This window comes from Mustela nivalis (genome assembly GCF_964662115.1).
Source record: "Mustela nivalis genome assembly, contig: HAP1_SCAFFOLD_2320, whole genome shotgun sequence".
Classification (NCBI taxonomy): domain Eukaryota; kingdom Metazoa; phylum Chordata; class Mammalia; order Carnivora; family Mustelidae; genus Mustela; species Mustela nivalis.
The window spans coordinates 62565-67668 of NW_028134345.1; the positions used below are offsets into that span (position 1 = coordinate 62565).

The 5104-nt window shown below is 40.1% G+C and overlaps 1 long non-coding RNA gene across 1 annotated transcript; it reads left to right on the top strand.

The window, feature by feature from the left end:
* The first annotated feature begins 231 nt into the window (after positions 1-231).
* Positions 232-1597, top strand: LOC309858400. Its single transcript, XR_014308173.1, has 2 exons — positions 232-348; positions 1244-1597. It is a non-coding gene; the product is annotated as an uncharacterized lncRNA (long non-coding RNA).
* The last annotated feature ends 3507 nt before the right edge of the window (positions 1598-5104 follow it).

Below are 5104 nucleotides of genomic sequence, written 5' to 3' on the forward strand. Positions count from 1 at the left end.
CTCATATCAGGGAGATTGTATGATAATTGTCTTTCTCTGATTATTTCACTCAGCATACCTTCTAGTTCTATCCACGTCATTGCACATGGCAAGATTTCATTTCTTTTGATGGCTGCATAGTATTATATATATATATATATATATATATATATATATATATATATATATATATTTTAAGATTTTATTTATTTATTTGACAGAGATCACAAGTAGGAAGAGAGGCAGGCAGAGAGAGAGGAGGAAACAGGCTCCCTGCTGAGGAGAGAACCTGATGTGGGGCTCGATCCAAGGTCCCTGGAATCATGACCTGAGCCGAAGGCAGAGGCCTTAACTCACTGAGCTACCCAGGTGCCGTATATTATTATATATTTAAAGTTGCTAAAGCTTAATAGTTCTTAGCACAAGAAAAAAATGTGTATGTTTGGTGATGGATGTTAACTAGTCTTAGGGTGATCATTTCACAACAGATAAAAATATGGAATTTTTATGTTGTACGCCTGAAACTAACATGTGTCCATTATATGTCAGTTTCTTTAAAAAGTAATTGATATTTTATTTTTTTAAAAATTATTTATTTATTAGACAGAGATCACAAGTAGGCAGAGAGGCAGGCAGAGAGAGAGACAGGGAAGCAGGCTCCCTGCTGAGCAGAAAGCCCAATGTGGGCTTGAACCCATAACCACTGAACCAGCCAGGCACCCCAAAAGTAATTTATATTTTAAAGAGAAAGACTATGGCACCTGGGTGGCTCAGTCAGTTAAGCGTCTGCCTTCGGTTGAGATCTTGATTTCAGGGTCTTGGAATGAACCCTGGCATCAGGCTCCCAGCTCAGCAGAGAGCTGGCTTCTCCCTCTGCCCCTCCTCCCACTTGTTCTCTCTGTCTCTCTCTCTCAAATAAATAAAATCTAAAAAAAAAAAAAAAAGTAAAGAGACCAAAACAAAGTCTGGAAGGATGTGAATCGCTGTGTTAAAATTAAGAAGAAAAAGCTGTTTCTATTTTGAGAAGAGCCTCTTTGAAATGTATAATTAAAAGAAATAAAATGCCTTTAGAGTTAGGCAACAGGAGAGAATGGTCTTGGTGAGGGGCCCCCTTTCCCATAATCTTAGGAAGTGAGCAGACCCCCTGATGTCCTGTGTGTGTTCCCCTGCAGTAATACGGCCTCTTATTCTTTGTCTGATCTTATTTTTCTATGTAAAATGTGGTATCAGTGCAATCATTTTTTCTTTCTGGTTTGATTTTCAGGAAGATTTCAACGTCGGTCACTTTGTGTCTGACTGTAGGAAGCGTGTCCAGCTGGAGGAACTAAGAGGAGATCTGGAACTCTACTATAAACTTCTTAAAATAGCCATGGTCGAGCTCATCAACAAGGATTATGCAGATTTTGTCAACCTTTCCACAAACTTGGTAAACCTGAAATTCACAAGTCCTACACACACACACACACACACACACACACACACACTTTCTCTCTCCTTCATATTTATTAAAAGGGCAGAGTTTTTAGAAACCTTTCAGTTGATTACCCCACCAACCCCACCAGAAACTTGAAGAAATTACCAATTTCATTAATAAAAGAACTAAACTTTTTGGAATACATTTTTTTGTTTTAGTTTTTATTCATTTAAGGTTGCTCTAGTTTGATTATGTTTCAAATTCATTAGTCAACAGTGAAAAGTAAAGGATAATAATACCCAAGGGGTTGTTTTATTAGTTGCTAAGTGATTACCCTGAAGTCTTCCTTGATTTAGACTAATTTGTAGGAGCAAATGTCCACCACTCTTACAATGTTTAATTTACTCCCAGGTATATCTGTTAGCCAGAGCTAGGTTGAGGGAACATTGGCCAATATTGATATTTAAAAAGTTTGGTTTTATAAAAATATAAGAATGATTTGCAGTGAGCTTATCAATTGTTTGTAAAAGCCGTTTAGAAATGTTGAATTTTGTTCCTTGGCAGAAAAGTCTCCTTGTTGATGCTTCATTTTGTTTTAAATCTGTTTGTCCAGAGAAGCACAGAAAGTTGCAGCTCCGTGGGAATTTCAAGAAGCATTAAAATTAATGATGCACATTTGCTTTTGGGAAATATACCACTAAGATAAATATCCCAATAGGATTAAAAACCTAGAAAATTTTACTTCTGTTTAATTTCTATTTTTCTCAAGGCTTATAATAATGTTTAAGAGAGACGTAGCCCGTCAGACTTTCACATCAGCTGGCTGAGTATCATCAATTACAGACAGAGAACTGTTCACCTTCTGTGAAAATTTTTCACATTCATTTAAAATGTCATCTAAAGGCAAATTGTTCTTAAGGAAACTTTCGTTTCTCCTGACTTCCCTTATTTTTATAGTTTCATGTATTTCAACAGATTTTTTTCATATTCTATGAACAACATTAATGGCCAAATAACACTTCTGTTGTTTAGCTAGTTATGTAGCAAAATACGGTTGTGCCAAAAAAAACAAGTTAAATCTGGTACTGCTTTGATCGTTAAATAGATACGTCACTATTACTCCTTATCGTGATGTGTTTGTGCCAACCTGGTTTTGCCTTTAGGTTGGCATGGACAAAGCCCTCAATCAACTTTCTGTGCCTTTGGGACAGTTACGAGAAGTTCTGGTAAGTCCCCAATTAATGAAAACAGTCTGCTGTGACGCCTGTTGTCCTCGTCGGCTTTTCTCTAAGAATTCTTTTCATCTGTTAGTTTGGTGGTACTGGTGGTTGTATTTTAACGGTTCATGATTATAATATTCACCTTCAGAAGAGTTGTAAATGATTTTGTTTTTGCATATGCTAAAAACCTAAAAAAACATGTTCGATTTGAAGAAGACATATTCTCAGAGTAGACAACCTTAAAATGTCAGGGGAGAGGAAGCATATTTCCAAATTCAACTTATTAATGCCACTTTGGTCATATGTAAGTGGTTTCTAACTTACGAATGACTTGTATTTTAACAGTTTGTAATCTTGTAAATATCCCCCCCCACCCCACGTAATCTACGTGTGGTTAGGTTCCTGGGCTGATCTACAAAAACTGTGTAATCCCTAATGGAACTGAAGGATAATATAAATAAAATGTAATACTTAATAAATGTTACATTTGCATGTTCTCTCAGAAAAATCTCTGTTGTGGGAATGGGACTCCCCACCTCTAAGCCATTGGGAATAGGAACTCCACCTGGGTGAACAGTGGAGGGGCAGTTGTGGCATCACTTCTTACAGAAAACTGTGCTGCCCTGTCTCCCCTCCCGCCCCCCCCCCCGTCTGTGTCTGGTGCCCTGACTTACGGCCTCTGTCCATTCTGATGCCCTGTCGTAAACTTGTCATAAACGACACCATCCTTCCTTGTGTGTCTCCTCTAGCTTGAGTGGCCTCTTGCGTCCCTCCCCTAAGACAGTGCCTGCATCCTAGAGAGAATATAAGGAGAACATAATTTAAGTGAAGACACAGTACATGGTTAGAACCAAGAAAAATGCGGAGTAATGGAAATATCAGTGCTGAGAAGCCTAGGGGAGGGGCAGGCAGGAAAGAGTTCGTGAAACAGGTAAAAATCTTGAGTTGTGCCTTGAGGTAGCCAATACTTTCCATGGTTTATGTCTCATTTGAATTTTACAAAATCTTGTTAAAGATACTTTTCCTTGGAATGGAAGGGATTTTCATGGTCCGCTGTTGGATTCCACACCAGCCGCTGTGGGGCTCTCCCACTGCCTCCTTGGTGTGCCTCTTCCTCCCGGGGCCTCATAGTGGTGTTGTTTCCCAAGCCTAGCCTTCCTTTGGCCTCCCACTCTTCTCTCGAACCCCCTTCCTGGAGGCAGATTTGCTCTACTCACACAGGCTCCCGTCCCGCCTCACCCCCTGCCATCACCATATCCCCTCCCTTTTCCATGGCCTGTTTTTATGGCCACTTTGGTCCTGCTCAGCCACAGGCCTGACCTGCCTTTCTGGTCCCAACTCTGAAGCTGTTCTGTGAGATTCTCAGACCACTGAGGGATACGACTATATCTGTCTTCATTGCATCCCTGTAGGCTGCCACAATACTGACGTCCAGGAGGTGTTTCATAATGTTGATGGAGTGAATTAATTCACCTTCCTGTGGAATTTTTGTGATATGCCTACTTGATTCTAGTTGTTTCTGTTAACCTTTGTTTTGGCCCTAATTCCTAATTATCTCTTTATTCATTAGCTTCTGGACATGTTTCTCTACCTCTGTGCTCTGCCTTTTTCTGGTCTTCTGTTCTTCATTCTTGATTCCTGGTATTTCCATACCCACATTTCATCATCCTGCATCAGTGCTTTGACATTCTTTCGTTCTCCAAAATATGCAGAATCTAAAGACTTCATCTCAGTGAAGTTGGCCCTCCATTCCTATTTCTGCTTCTCTCCAGAAGGAAGCCTGCAGTGCACATGGCTGTGTGCCTGTCTGACCCTGCCCCTGAGTGTGTGTGCACTTACATCTGCTCCCCATCCCCTCCCCACCTCGGCAGCTGTGTACACATGGCTTTCAGAGTCCGATTCGAGCCCCGTCGCATTTCCAGACTCTCCTGTACTTTGCTTCATATTATCTGTTCTCCATTCTAAGCCCCCTCATCCCCATAACTTTCACTGTATATGTCATTCTTCTTCTGGCCATGCGACCCTGCCTTCGTGTCATTATGCCCCCAGGTCATGAGTCCCCTCAACAGTAACTGTGTCTGGTATATCATGTTTTTTTTTTCTTGTCAATATCTGCATAGTACTGGTGCACAGGTATTAATTTCTGTGGAATTGAATGAGATGTAGGAAATTGATAATGTGACAAAACAATGTCTGTAATACATTTTCTTTATTATTCTTTTAAAGAGTCTCAGGTCATCAGTCAGTGAAGGAATTCGGGCAGTAGATGAACGAATGTGTAAACAAGAGGACATAAGGAAGAAAAAGGTACCCTCCAGTAGATTTCTTATGCTGCATGCCAGTTGAAGCCCTCTCCTCTTGTCTCCGCGAACTTGTCAGCACTATTCAGCTTTTTTTCTTTTTTTTTTTAAATTTAGCTTTTTTTCAAAGCTCTCACGCATGTGCATTTTATGCATTATGTCACGTTATCTACCTGAAATAAGAAGACAGA